Source organism: Zingiber officinale, chromosome 7A (assembly GCF_018446385.1).
Source record: "Zingiber officinale cultivar Zhangliang chromosome 7A, Zo_v1.1, whole genome shotgun sequence".
Taxonomy (NCBI): Eukaryota; Viridiplantae; Streptophyta; class Magnoliopsida; order Zingiberales; family Zingiberaceae; genus Zingiber; species Zingiber officinale.
In genome coordinates this window covers 64,079,874-64,094,847 of record NC_055998.1, presented here as the reverse complement: position 1 = coordinate 64,094,847, position 14,974 = coordinate 64,079,874, and the positions used below count along the sequence as shown (strand labels likewise).

At 41.8% G+C, this 14,974-nt stretch overlaps 1 long non-coding RNA gene across 1 annotated transcript; it reads left to right on the top strand.

The window, feature by feature from the left end:
* Nucleotides 1-13,003: 13,003 nt before the first annotated feature.
* On the top strand, nt 13,004-14,214 carry LOC122000149. Its single transcript, XR_006116976.1, has 3 exons — nt 13,004-13,555; nt 13,636-13,739; nt 14,155-14,214. It is a non-coding gene; the product is annotated as an uncharacterized LOC122000149 (long non-coding RNA).
* The last annotated feature ends 760 nt before the right edge of the window (nt 14,215-14,974 follow it).

Here is a 14,974-nt window from a genome sequence, read left to right as displayed (position 1 = left end):
AAGGTCCATTTATGGTTTAAAGAAAGCTTCTTGAAGCTACAATCTTTGATTCGATGATGTGATCAAAACATTTGATTTCATAAAGAATAAAGATGAACCTTATGTCTACAAGAGGATTAGTGGGAGCACAATCATCTATCTCATCTTGTATATAGATGTCATACTTCTCATTGGAAATGATAACCCTACACTGCAGTTTGTGAAGTCTTGGCTTGGGAATTGTTTCTTAATGAAAGACTTAGGTGAAGAAGTTGTTGGTTGCTACTCGGAATACCGTCCTAGTTCCCCTGTACAAAAATTTGTACAAGTATATAACTATCCTAGCTACCCATGTGTTCTACTAAAGTTAAATTTGGATTGCAAACGATGCTTAACATTATTAATCTAAATTTTCCCTTTAGAAGTTAAACTTGAATTGAGAACGAAATTTAACATTCTTGCTTCAACTACAATCGATGTGATCTTCCTAAGTTAAACCATATTATAGAAGTTGATCAAATATCTATTTCAAAGATCGACTTCCAGGTCAAACGTGGCGAGGCACTAGGGCTTGTTGGGTATGAGATCATCCACCACTGCCTAGACAAAGTATTTCAAAGAAATTGGATATTTAAACTTCTCACAGTAAACAAGGTTTAACAATAGAGACCTCAATAGAAACACATTATCGAATCATGAAATCGAAACGAAAATCGATAACAAAAATGATAATTAAAATCGATAACCTCATGTGTTTGGTTTTTCAAGATCTATACAAAAATGAACTAGTTATGATGCGGAATTAAATAACTAGTTATACCTTTTGTAGCTTATAAACCTCACGATCTTCTATTGTATTCCTCTTCTTATCTCGGACGTCGTGTGAGTGACGATCTACCAAGACGAGACTACCAAGGAAAATTTTATAATTTTAAAACTCTTTTTTAAAACCATGACTTTCACATAAGGAAAGATTTAAAATTTATCAAAAAATTAAAATCTTCCTTTTAATTACAAATAAGGAAAGATATCAAACCTTTCTCTTAATCCTTTGTAGAAAGCTATAAAAGGAAATATTTATAATTTTAAAAACTCTCTTTTAATGTGAATGTGACCGGCCACCCATGCTTGGGCTCCAAGCTAGGGCCAACCACAACTTGAACCCATCTAACCTTGGTTTGGCCAGCCCTAGCTTGGGCTCCAAGCTTGGCTTGGCCGACCACCTTAAGGTGGGTAAAAAAGTGGGTATTGGTGGATATAAGACTTTATAAATAAGAGCCTACAATAGGGACCGAGAGGAAGAATTAGTTTTGATCTCCCGATGAGCTTGAGCTTCTCGTGTTCGCCCCGAACACCCAACTCAAGTTCATCAATAATAACTCATACCACTAAAGAGTTATAATTGCACTACCGCGCCAATCCCATATTACTATATGGGCTCCTTCTTATTATGAGTGTATTAGTCTCCCTGTGTTTAAGATATAGAATGCCCACTAATTAAATGAGTTACTGACAACTCACTTAATTAATATCTAGCTCTAAGAGTAGTACCACTCAACTTTATTGTCATGTCGGACTAGGTGTCACGCCCCAGAGGAGTCTCTGCCCGAAGAAATTTCGGCAGCATCTCCCCTGTACAGCGGACAATATGAAACTTTCTACATATCACATATACATCAGCCACAGGCGGCTGGAATGATAACAAAAATAAAAACAAACACCACGCAGTTTATAAAGATATTCAGCCTCTGGCTGTCACAACCACGCAGTTAATAATAGTAATCAATAATAATAGGACTCTGACTCGAAATCCACCCTACTCCACTACACTCGTAAAGCTCAAATCCAACGAACTCACCTCTTCTGCCGTCCAGACAGGCACGAAGTAGAATGAAATCCAATATCATATCAAAAATCCATCAAAAGGTATCACCCATACAATACCCATAGGAAAAATTCAAAGACAATACTAAAAACAAAGTCTGATATAGAAAAAGGCCAAAATAAAACAAATAACGAACTAGTAGAGAGCTAGCTCTATGTGCAGATGGGGGGCCAGCGACTGGAACTCAACCTGAAAATATCAACAATGGAGGCGGGGTGAGTCCAACACTCAGCAGGTACAACTGATATGCATAATAAAACAAATAACAGACAACACTAATCATGCGTACAGTCTCCTGAATACGAGAAGGAATAAATGCAACTGGAACGAAATCAGGAGATAACTGTACTAACCGGAATCAAGGTACAAAGGTAACAGGTCGTCAGACCGAAGAAATCATAATCCTGTATGCATGTCAATCAAATGCATCCATACAAATGCAACATATAAGTACAGCAATCACAAACAATAAAATGCAATAAATGCATATAGTGACCGTGCACTTGGACATCACTGCTCCTGACAGTGACTGAGTGGACGGAATGCTGTCGGAGTACTCCTGTCCTCTGGCCCCAAATCATAAATGGGGGAGCTCAATGCTCTCATCTCCCGGTACAAAATGACGGGGAGGAAAAATCTCTGCCGGCTAGTCTCCTGACCAACGGAGCCAAACAGAGTCCACCATCTGCCGGCTACCACGCTGCTACACTAAATGCCAACGGAGCCAAACAGAGCGGAACTGACTGCCGGCTACCACGCTGAGTCCTCAGACCAACGGAGCCAAACAGCAGAACCGCCACACTCCAGCCAGATATACAACTAATCCATGGGTGGTGTGTGCAGTGCATGTAACTGGCGATGGGCTCAACCAAAGTGGAGCCGACAATCGCACAGCATGCAATCATGATGCATGACACTAAAAACATGGCATAGTCCATATAACTAGATACAAGTGTGTACCACTGGAAGAAGTATCAAATAGAAGGTACACCAATCAAATAGGGTATCAAATAAACCCTAGATCCAGAACATATCATAGCATGTGGTTGGTTCACTACCTAAAGCATATGTGATCAGGTAGATATCATGCAGTGCAGCATAAATAAACAAACAAACATGTAACTAATCATGTAGCGACCAACCGAAACAAACAGATAACACAATTATTGTTATATGTTAAACATATTATCATGCATATCAAAAGACATAAGTCAAAGTACCCGCCTCCAAATCGAAAAGTCCAAACTGGTAGTCGTGGACGTGGTATACGTCTTGCGTCACGACGCTCGCCTCGTAACAAAGTCCTGAGATCACATATTGTATTTAGTTAATTACTTATACAGTAAATAACTAAATAGACTCCCCAATCAAATTAGGGAAAACCCTAATCACAATAATTAACCGAATTTCTTAATCTAATTAGGTTTAACTAAATCCACAATCCTTCACTTCAATCCAAACAACCTATCAACCATATCATCAATCACAAACTCTACCATCCTTTAGAAACTTAATTTAGCAACATACTAATAAAATACCCAAGGTACATCACTAGAAAAGCACTGACCTTGAAGTATGACTGAAACTCTAGTAGCTCAGCAACCCTACCAATCACTGCCAAGAAGCTCAATCCATAAATCCAATTATATAGTAAAAGATTTACTGAAACCTTAATTCAAAATACCAAAGCTCACCTCAACAGAACCTTACCTCAATTCACAATCCAAGTGATTGCGGGTGAGAGGTTGTTTGGTGCTGGAATTTGAACAAACAACTTCACAACCGTGTTTGTTGATCCACAGCACACAAAAGTCCGTTGTAATCCTTCCTTCAATTCACAGCCCCCCCTGATGATGCTGGAACAAGGTGAGCTGGACCAAGAACACCACAGCAACAATCAAGTACCCAATTTACCAATGAGGGTATAACACTTACCTCAAATCTGACTCAAGGTTTCCTCTCTGATGAAACCTAGTTGCTGCACTGGTGATGAACAAGGAAGAGGGAGCAGCAATGGGAGAAGACCGACTGGTGTCACCCAATCCAGTGGTCGACAGAGTCACAGAGGGAAGAAGGGAGATCGACAGTAACGAAGAGGAGACCGGCTGCCTGCTCTCGAGAGTTGATCGATGTCGAGAAGAACAAGGAGGAAGAGGAAATCGGGGTGTCAGTGGTGCTGCCAAATCGCAGCAGAGGGAGCGGTCGTCTGAGGGTGCTAGGGCACAGGGGATGCCGGCGGCACCTCCGTGCGGCAGCGGCGCTGGCTGAGGAGGAGCGGAGGTGAACACAAGCTAGGGCACGCGATGAAGAACGGGTCTCTACTCGACTGTGCTCGCGCGTCGCCGGCGCTTGGACAAGGAGGAAGAAGGAAGGCGCTTCGGTCGGCGGTGGCTCGTTTGACCAAAGGAGGGAAAAAGAAATCGGGAGGCGGCGGTTTGCATCGCCGGTTGGGAGAGGGAGGTTAGGGCACGGTGGTTCGGCGCGAGGAAGAGGAGGGAACGGAGCAAATATCGGAAAAAAGATAAAAAGAATAAGAATTAGAAAAAGAAAAGAAAATAAACTTTTTTCTCGCTTAATGGGTAGCCTAAACAGGCTTTTCCTGGGCCCCGTTCTTATCCCCGTTAACTCGTCCATACGAGCTCCGAAAAATTCCCGAAAAATTTCCAAAAATTTCGGAAAATTCCCTTATTAATATTCGCCTATTTTCCGGTATTTTACATTCTCCCTCACTAATAAAAATTTGGTCCCCAAATTTCGTTATCTACCATCAGCAAGTACTAACAACAGATATATAGTATAAATGCTGAACGGTAAATAAATCACATACCTCAAGTGAAAAGATGGGGATATCGAGCTCGGATAGTATCCTCGAGCTCCCAAGTAGCCTCCTCATCCGAATGATACTGCCATCCGACTTTAACCAGCCGGACAGTCTTGTTCCTCAACTGACGCTCTTTCCGGTCCAAAATCCGTACCGGAATCTCCTCATAAGTGGCGTCAGGCTGAACTGGAACTAAGACATCTGTCAACACATGTGTCGGGTCAGGTACGTATCTACTCAGCATAGATACGTGGAATACATCGTGCACGCCTACTAAGGACGGCGATAGTGCCAACCAGTAAGCTACTGCTCCAATTCTTTCCGAGATCTGGAAAGATCCAATGTACCGCGGAGCTGGCTTACCTCTGAGGTCAAATCTCTTCACCCCTTTCGTGGGCGAAACTCGCAGAAATATATAGCCGCAAATAGAGAACTCAAGGTGTCTCCGACTCGGGTCAGCATAACTCTTCTGGCAGTCTTATGTTTTTGACATCCTCTGTCTGATAATATGGACCACTTTGCCTCACGTTGAGCTCTATGAGGTCTCAACAACTGGGTCTCTCGGATTCTCGTCCTGATCGACGACTGATCAACTATGGTAACAAGAATACCCTGCTCTGTCTGTCCCTGCTCCTCAATGTCTAACTCAGAGAAATCCTGAATCAAATCTGTGACCACAACTCGGTGGCAAGCTAAAGTCCCTCTGGACCTCTAGTTAAGTGCATCGGTATCCACATTAGCTTTTTCCCAGGTGATAGCTAATGGTACAATCATAATACTTCAGGAACTCCATCTAACTCCTCGGTCGAAGATTAAGTTCCTTCTGAATGAACAGATATTTGAGACTCCGATGGTCAGTGAGAATCTCAATGTAATATCATACAGGTACTGCCGCCAAATCTTCAGGGCAAAAATAACAGCGGCCAACTCCAGATCATGAACTGAGTATTTTCTTCTCAGGCTCCCTCAACTATCGAGAAGCATATAAGAATACTCTACCGTGTTGCACCAGAACAGCACCCATACCCTGTAGAGACGCGTCGGTGTAGAGGACAAATTCATCCTCTTCCGAAGGTAAAAAAACCAAAAATCAAAGTCGACACTCGTCTCCGCTTCAGCTCCTAGAAGCTAGTCTTGCAATCCTCAGTCCAAGTAAACTTCACGCCTTTCATGGTCACGCGTGAAAGTAGCATAGCTATGCGAAAGCAACCCTCGACGAACAGTCTGTAATATCCTGAGAGTCACAAAAGACTGCGGATCTCCTACACTGATTTCGGCTGCTCCCAACGGTAACAACCTCTATCTCCTGTGGAACCACGGTACACTCCTACTGGTGACCGTGTGTCCCAAACATCATAACAAAAGACAATCCAAACCAGCACTACTGATAATCACATATAGATGTTCTCGTCGAATCATCTCTAGATCTATGCAAAGGTAGTGTCCATGACTCACCTCGGATCCGTACTAGATCACAACATCGTCCACAAAGATAATGGACACCTATCAAAACATCCTCGACATACCAGGATTATCGAGTCCCTGAAAACATCTAAGGCACTGTAAGCCTATATGACAAAAACCAAGACACATAATGTCCGTATCATAGACATTCCTATCCATAAGATCTCCAATAATAAATCGAAAAATCTGATCATCAATAACATAAATCACCAAAAAAATAAATCCTCCAGGGTGAGAGCAACGCTCCATCACAGGAAACACCACATATGTGGGAGCAACGCTCTACCACAAGAAATCCTCAATATGTGGGAGCAATACTCCACCTCAAATAATCTGAAATATGTATCTGCAATAAATATAGGAGCAATGCTCCGCTACCAGCAATCCGTGATATGTGGGAGCAACGCTCCACCACATAACAATACCTAAGTACCCCAAGGCACCTAACTATCCAGCTAGAGACTGTACAAAATCTCTCTACCACAATTCGCTGTGGTTAGCCTAGGATATAACAACCTAGTAACTACTCAAATCCATCATCAACTCTATCAGCATCCTAGTGGGTCATCCACTGATAGGAAAATTGGTTGATGGGTTAATTCAACAAATGACATAATGCAGTCACCCCACATTCTGCATTCAGCATAAGTAGAATCATCATGCTGCTACCAATATATACTTGGCACACGTGCTCACACAACATGTGCATGATCGACATAATCCTCCAATTAGTGCACACCAAACATACTCACAACATAGGTATAAATCATCGTGATATCTCCAACAATGCATACCGAACCCGTGTGCAAAATCAACATAGGTAAAATCAACAATACACCTCAAACCACACTCACATGACATATCTTCACCTATGCCAAGAGTATATCCAACATATACTTCCAATAAAGCATACTAAACCCAGGTGCACTCACAAATCAAACATAATCAAAAAGATACCTCAGATACCACACCAAACACATATGTACATATCACAACTCAGATTAAATCGACAAAATGCCTCCATCAAAACACCACCGATGTACTTATACTACAACTCGGATTTAATTGACAAGATATCTTCAATAACACATCCAGATACATACACCGAACTACATATCTATGATCCACAAGGAACCTTCAAACCATATCAGAACATGGATACATATACTACTTGCAAATGGACAGTCTACCATAGGATTCCCACAACACATAACAAATCATAATATACATGCAACATAGACATGCAAAATCAGCATACCAGCTCAACCAAAAAGACCAACCTTATGCTACCAACACTCATGGGTTACAGGTATATCTAAACAAAATTCATGCATATGTATCAAGCATGAATACATCAATCAATAGCAACCCTAAATAAAACAGCCTAATCATCCAGTAACAACCCTGCTCCAGGTTCAAGAAACTAATATCGGACAAGAAAGATATACACGCCATGGTATAACATTGCAAGTCAATGTCATACACTACCAAGACCATATCTAATGGAGAAAATTTTATCATCATAAATCCAAATGTACTCTCCCAGTATACACCAGTAACGATTGTATCCCATAAGTGTTAAGCAATTAGCTCTACACTTCCTTACATCAGCAGGGTCACATATCCCAATGCACCCTCTAAGTTATCCCACCAGGTATATACAGTCCACGGTCAAAATCTTCATGGAATATGATACATCGATCCTCTATAACCTATCTAAGCCGTCAGTGATATATGGCAAAATCAGTCCTTTCCACGTCAGTACAAAACATGTACTCAAATGTGCTTAGATACATAACTAAGCACAAATATCCTAAAGGTTCGAACCTCTAAAAATAGAGTATGGCAATCCTCTACTGATCAACCAACAAAACTAAATCATTAATCTACTAACTAATCAAGAATACCTTAATCCTCCACAAGCAACTAAGGTATATCCAACCACATAATATCGTATGTATAAATGTGTACGACCCAAAAGAAAAAGTCAGAATTTAAGAACATCAAGACACTCTCATCTTCATCCTCAAAAACATCAGCCCACACTATATCAGATGAATAAATCTTTACTCTCCATGAGAGCTTATTAGCATTCAAAACATCGATCATTATTTATCCACACTGTCCAATATCAGAGGAAGCATATATCAATTTTTTTTTTTATATCATCCTGTTAACTATCCATAACCAACCAGGTTTATTAAAATCTCATAGGCACATTCAACCGTAAAACTCTCCAGCACCCAATTTATAATCTGATCACCAACCATAATCATCAAACCTGTGAATATCATAAATGACACTCACTATGTCACCATCAATGACAACCCAAATATAAATCATCAAAATAGTTATCCACTAATAGATCATCAAAACAAATATCTAGTAATTGATCATCAGACAACACATAACATTTACTCTCATAAATCATTAGAAATCAACATATCATAATATCTTATATCACAATATCCCTCAACCTCAAACCATTCTCAACAATGATCAAACATGGTAACCCCCAATGACCAATTTCCATCGTACCTGGTACCCTAATATCCAAAAGATATGAGTATAAAACTCTCCTGGCTAAGTCAACAGGAATATGTAGGTATCATCCACTACCCAACTAACAATAGCAGAGGCTGGTATGTGCCTCCATCTCCTACGAGTAGTAACAGAAGCTAACACTACTAAGAAAAATCACCATAGATTATAATCCTTTATCTCTATTAAGGTCAACCATGCTCAATGGCTAATCCATCACATGTAATATGTGCTACTACAACCAAACAGGTACTACATAAAGAATGCTAATACCTATCATAAACTATAAAACTAAACATCATACCTATATGTCATCTGGAAATGTTCCATCGCTGTCCAGTCCCCAAAATGACCTCGGAATTCCGTACGAGAAAAACAAACATCGGAAATCCATATAAATCCAAAACGGAAGTCCATAACATAATCGAAACGGACAAATCCGTGCAACCGAAAATAACTGCCCACACCAATATGTCTCGCAACTAGGGCTAGTATAAAAATATCCAAAATACCAAAAGCAAGTATCACAACCTGCTCTGATACCAATGAATTGGTATCAGATAAATTTCGAAAATCCAACACACGGAAATCAACTAAATATCGCCAAACTTTGGCGCTCTGATACCATATCCATTGGTATCAGGTTATATCAACTATCCTAAATACGAAAACAAAGATCGTAAAACTTAAGCTCTCAAAAATCCAGAACACATAGCAAGTATCGTATACTCGCTCTGATACCACTAAATTGTCACGCCCCAGAGGAGTCTCTGCCCGAAGAAATTTCGGCAGCATCTCCCCTCTACAGCGGACAATATGAAACTTTCTACATATCACATATACATCAGCCACAGGCGGCTGAATGATAACAAAAATAAAAACAAACACCACGCAGTTTATAAAGATATTCAGCCTCTGGCTGTCACAACCACGCAGTTAATAATAGTAATCAATAATAATAGGACTCTGACTCGAAATCCACCCTACTCCACTACACTCGTAAAGCTCAAATCCAACGAACTCACCTCTTCTGCCGTCCAGACAGGCACGAAGTAGAATGAAATCCAATATCATATCAAAAATCCATCAAAAGGTATCACCCATACAATACCCATAGGAAAAATTCAAAGACAATACTAAAAACAAAGTTTGATATAGAAAAAGGCCAAAATAAATCAAATAACGAACTAGTAGAGAGCTAGCTCTACGTGCAGATGGGGGGCCAGCGACTGGAACTGCTCCGGACAGCTTCAACCTGAAAATATCAACAATGGAGGCGGGGTGAGTCCAACACTCAGCAGGTACAACTGATATGCATAATAAAACAAATAACAGACAACACTAATCATGCGTACAGTCTCCTGAATACGAGAAGGAATAAATGCAACTGGAACGAAATCAGGAGATAACTGTACTAACCGGAATCAAGGTACAAAGGTAACAGGTCGTCAGACCGAAGAAATCATAATCCTGTATGCATGTCAATCAAATGCATCCATACAAATGCAACATATAAGTGCAGCAATCACAAATAATAAAATGCAATACATGCATATGGTGACCGTGCACTCGGACATCACTGCTCCTGACAGTGACTGAGTGGACGGAATGCTATCGGAGTACTCCTGTCCTCTGGCCCCAAATCATAAATGGGGGAGCTCAATGCTCTCATCTCCCGGTACAAAATGACGGGGAGAAAAAATCTCTGCCGGCTACCACGCTGAGTCTCCTGACCAACGGAGCCAAACAGAGTCCACCATCTGCCGGCTACCACGCTGCTACACTAAATGCCAACGGAGCCAAACAGACTGCCGGCTACCACGCTGAGTCACCTGACCAACGGAGCCAAACAGCAGAACCGCCACACTCCAGCCAGATATACAACTAATCCATGGGTGGTGTGTGCAGTACATGTAACTGGCGATGGGCTCAACCAAAGTGGAGCCGACAATCGCACAGCATGCAATCATGATGCATGACACTAAAAACATGGCATAGTCCATATAACTAGATACAAGTGTGTACCACTGGAAGAAGTATCAAATAGAAGGTACACCAATCAAATAGGGTATCAAATAAACCCTAGATCCAGAACATATCATAGCATGTGGTTGGTTCACTACCTAAAGCATATGTGATCAGGTAGATATCATGCAGTGCAGCATAAATAAACAAACAAACATGTAACTAATCATGTAGCGACCAACCGAAACAAACAGATAACACAATTATTGTTATATGTTAAACATATTATCATGCATATCAAAAGACATAAGTCAAAGTACCCGCCTCCAAATCGAAAAGTCCAAACTGGTAGTCGTGGTATACGTCTCGCGTCTTGCGTCACGACGCTCGCCTCGTAACAAAGTCCTGAGATCACATATTGTATTTAGTTAATTACTTATACAGTAAATAACTAAATAGACTCCCCAATCAAATTAGGGAAAACCCTAATCACAATAATTAACCGAATTTCTTAATCTAATTAGGTTTAACTAAATCCACAATCCTTCACTTCAATCCAAACAACCTATCAACCATATCATCAATCACAAACTCTACCATCCTTTAGAAACTTAATTTAGCAACATACTAATAAAATACCCAAGGTACATCACTAGAAAAGCACTGACCTTGAAGTATGACTGAAACTCTAGTAGCTCAGCAACCCTACCAATCACTGCCAAGAAGCTCAATCCATAAATCCAATTATATAGTAAAAGATTTACTGAAACCTTAATTCAAAATACCAAAGCTCACCTCAACAGAACCTTACCTCAATTCACAATCCAAGTGACTGCGGGTGAGAGGTTGTTTGGCTGCTGGAATTTGAACAAACAACTTCACAACCGTGTTTGTTGATCCACAACACACAAAAGTTCGCTGTAATCCTTCCTTCAATTCACAGCCCTCCCCCTGATGATACTGAAACAAGGTGAGTTGGACCAAAAACATCACAGCAACAATCAAGTGCCTAATTTACCAGTGATGGTAGAACACTTACCTCAAATCTGACTCAAGGTTTCCTCTCCGATGAAACCTAGTTGTTGCACTGGTGATGAACAAGGCAGAGGGAGCAGCAATGGAAGAAGACCGCCTGGTGTCGCCCAATCCAGTGGTCGACAGAGTCAGAGGGAAGAAGGGAGACCGGCAGTAACGAAGAGGAGACCAGCTGCCGGCTCTCGAGAGTTGATCGGTGTCGAGTAGAACAAGGAGGAAGAGGAAATCGGGGTGTCAGTGGTGCTGCCAAATCGCAGCAGAGGGAGCGGTCTTCGGCTGGCGCTAGGGCACAGGGGATGCCGGCGGCACCTCCGTGCGGCAGCGGCGCTGGCTGAGGAGGAGCGGAGGTGAACACAAGCTAGGGCACGCGATGAAGAACGGGTCTCTACTCGACTGTGCTCGCGCGTCGCCGGCGCTTGGACAAGGAGGAAGAAGGAAGGCGCTTCGGTCGGCGGTGGCTCGTTGGACCAAAGGAGGGAAAAAGAAATCGGGAGGCGGCGGTTTGCATCGCCGGTTGGGAGAGAGAGGTTAGGGCACGGTGGTTCGGCGCGAGGAAGAGGAGGGAACGGAGCAAATATCGGAAAAAAGATAAAAAGAATAAGAATTAGAAAAAGAAAAGAAAATAAACTTTTTTCTCGCTTAATGGGTAGCCTAAACAGGCTTTTCCCGGGCCCCGTTCTTATCCCCGTTAACTCGTCCGTACGAGCTCCGAAAAATTCCCGAAAAATTTCCAAAAATTCCGGAAAATTCCCTTATTAATATTCGCCTATTTTCCGGTATTTTACACTAGGTCCACATGTAGAATTTGCCTGACAATTCTTATGAGCTCCTCAAGGGGACATCATTAATCTAGATTACAATGACACAGTTTCATTCTATAATCAACAACACACCGTATAAATAATATCATTTCCCAACTTATCAGACATATTGATTTAATGAGCAAAATCACACCCTTTGATAAATCAAAGAAATAAATATTAAATATACGTGCTTGTTATTATTGTTGGATTTTTCGGGCCGGGAAACCGCTTTTTCGCGTCGCGGAAACCCCGAAACTCCCTAGCCAACAGATCCGTGCGAAGAGTATAGAACTGTAAAATATCAGAAAAATGACGAATCATGATAAGGGAATTTTTTTGAAATTTTTGGAAATTTTTCGGGAATTTTTCGGAGCTCGTATGGACGAGTTAACGGGGATAATAACGGGGCCGGGAAAGCCTGTTTAGGCTACCGATTTAAGTGAGGAAAAGATTTATTATTTATTTCTTTTCCCTTTTTCTTATTTATTTTCTTTCCTCCCCATTACTGTGCGTGCTCAATTTTTCTTCTCCGCGCGCCCGACGCCGCCGAACCACTTGTGCCCTAACCGGCGCCGTTCTCTTCTTCTTCACTCTCCCTCTGCCGACAGCCGCTTCTCCCCGATCCTTTCTTCCCTAGCACCGAGCAGCATCGCCGGCCAATCCCTCTTCCTCCTTCCTCGCGACGCCTCTGCCCTAGTTTGGATTGAAAGCCCTCTCCGCCGCTAAGATCAGGAACGCGCCGGCGACGTTCAAGTCACTGCCGCCCCCCTCCTCTATGCCCAAACTCCCTGATTTGAGGAGTTTCCTCTTCTGAAATTGCCCTAGCTTGCCGGGAGCCAAGAACCGCCATCGCACAGGGTAGTGCCGGCCACCAGATCCGACCAGCGTGCCCCCTTGCTTCTGCCCTAGGTGTCGATGCCGAGGGCCCTACTTTCTTCCTCACAGTGGTCACATTCCGAGCCCTAATTCCGAGCTTTCCATGTTGATTTCCATCTTTGCTAGTTCCTACAGCCGGTTATTGAGGTTTCTGTCAGAGAGGGAAATTTCCAGCACTAAGATAGGGTAAGTCTGTTGGATTTGGGTTTCAGACTTGGTATAGGATGTTGTGTTCACCGAGTGGATGTCTCTGGTTGCAATTTCAGTGTAGCTTCAGTAAAAAATCTACGACAGCAAGTACTTTCGGCTAGCAATTTCCAGCAGCGAGGTTCACCGGCAGTGAATCCACAAGGGAACATCTAAGATCCGGGTGAGTGTTGGCATTAATCTATGTTTTAGCTTAACTTGTTGTGATTATGGAAGGGTTAGGGTTAATTACTCCACTTTGATTATGAAATTATTGGCGATAATTAACCCAGTTGGATTAATTGAATTAGCAATGTGGGTTCTTATGGTTTGATTCATTATGTAGTAAATTTGGTAATTAAAAGATGGATTAGTTATTGGTTTAAGAAAAGAATTAGTGGATGAGTTGATATTGATAAATAAGGGGTTAAACTAATCTAAGGAAGATGATGACTTTATTAGGGTTAAACCAGTTTAACTCTAGCCTGGGTAGTAATCAATAATAGTATTCGATTATGATTACCCTAAATAGGTTTGGGGATTTGATTTAGCTATTTAACTCATAAGTAATTAGCTAAATCTATATGTTTGATTTACAGAACTTTAACGCGAGACGAGTATCTCGGAGTCAGATTTGGACCATTTTTATCGAAGGCGGGTACTTTTGACTTATTGTCTTTGATATGCATAGTAATGAAATTAACAAGTTGCATTAATTGTGTTCCTCATTTGTTTCGGTTAATCACTACCCGATTACCTGTTACCTGCTTGATTGATTGTTTGTTTTGCATTTCGTGTTGTTATATACCTGATTACACATGCTCATAGGGGTAGTGATATAATCATGTTTCACCCTGTTCAGGACCTAGGTTTGATACCTTAATTGATCAGTGTACTTTGATATGATTTGTTCACTATTGTGCACATCATTATATGTCCATAGATTGGTTTAGTATATTGCCATGCTTAGTATCATGCACCATTCGCATGACTGCATGCTGTGTGATAGATTGCTTCATTATTGTTGAGCACATCGCCAGTTTCATCACTGTTCGGTGCTCCGTTGTTGACGCTCAGGGGTAGCATGACGCAGCGTGGTAGCACGTCAGTTTGCTCTTCCGGTGCTCCGTTGGTCCACTCATGGGTGGTGTGACGCAGCGTGTAGCACGTTAAGGACCCCTCCCCGTCATCGTGTACCGGGAGATGAGAGCATTGCGCTCCCCCATTTATGATTTGGGGTAGGAGTATGTGTGTACTCTGACAGCATCCCGTCCACTCGGTCACTCATCAGGAGTAGTGATGCAGAGTGCACGGTCGTCACAGCCCTACCCACTCGGTCCCACTTCTGTTGTGAGTTGGCTGACTGCGTCAGAGATAACCATGACATTGACATCATATGCATGATGCATTTATTGCTTG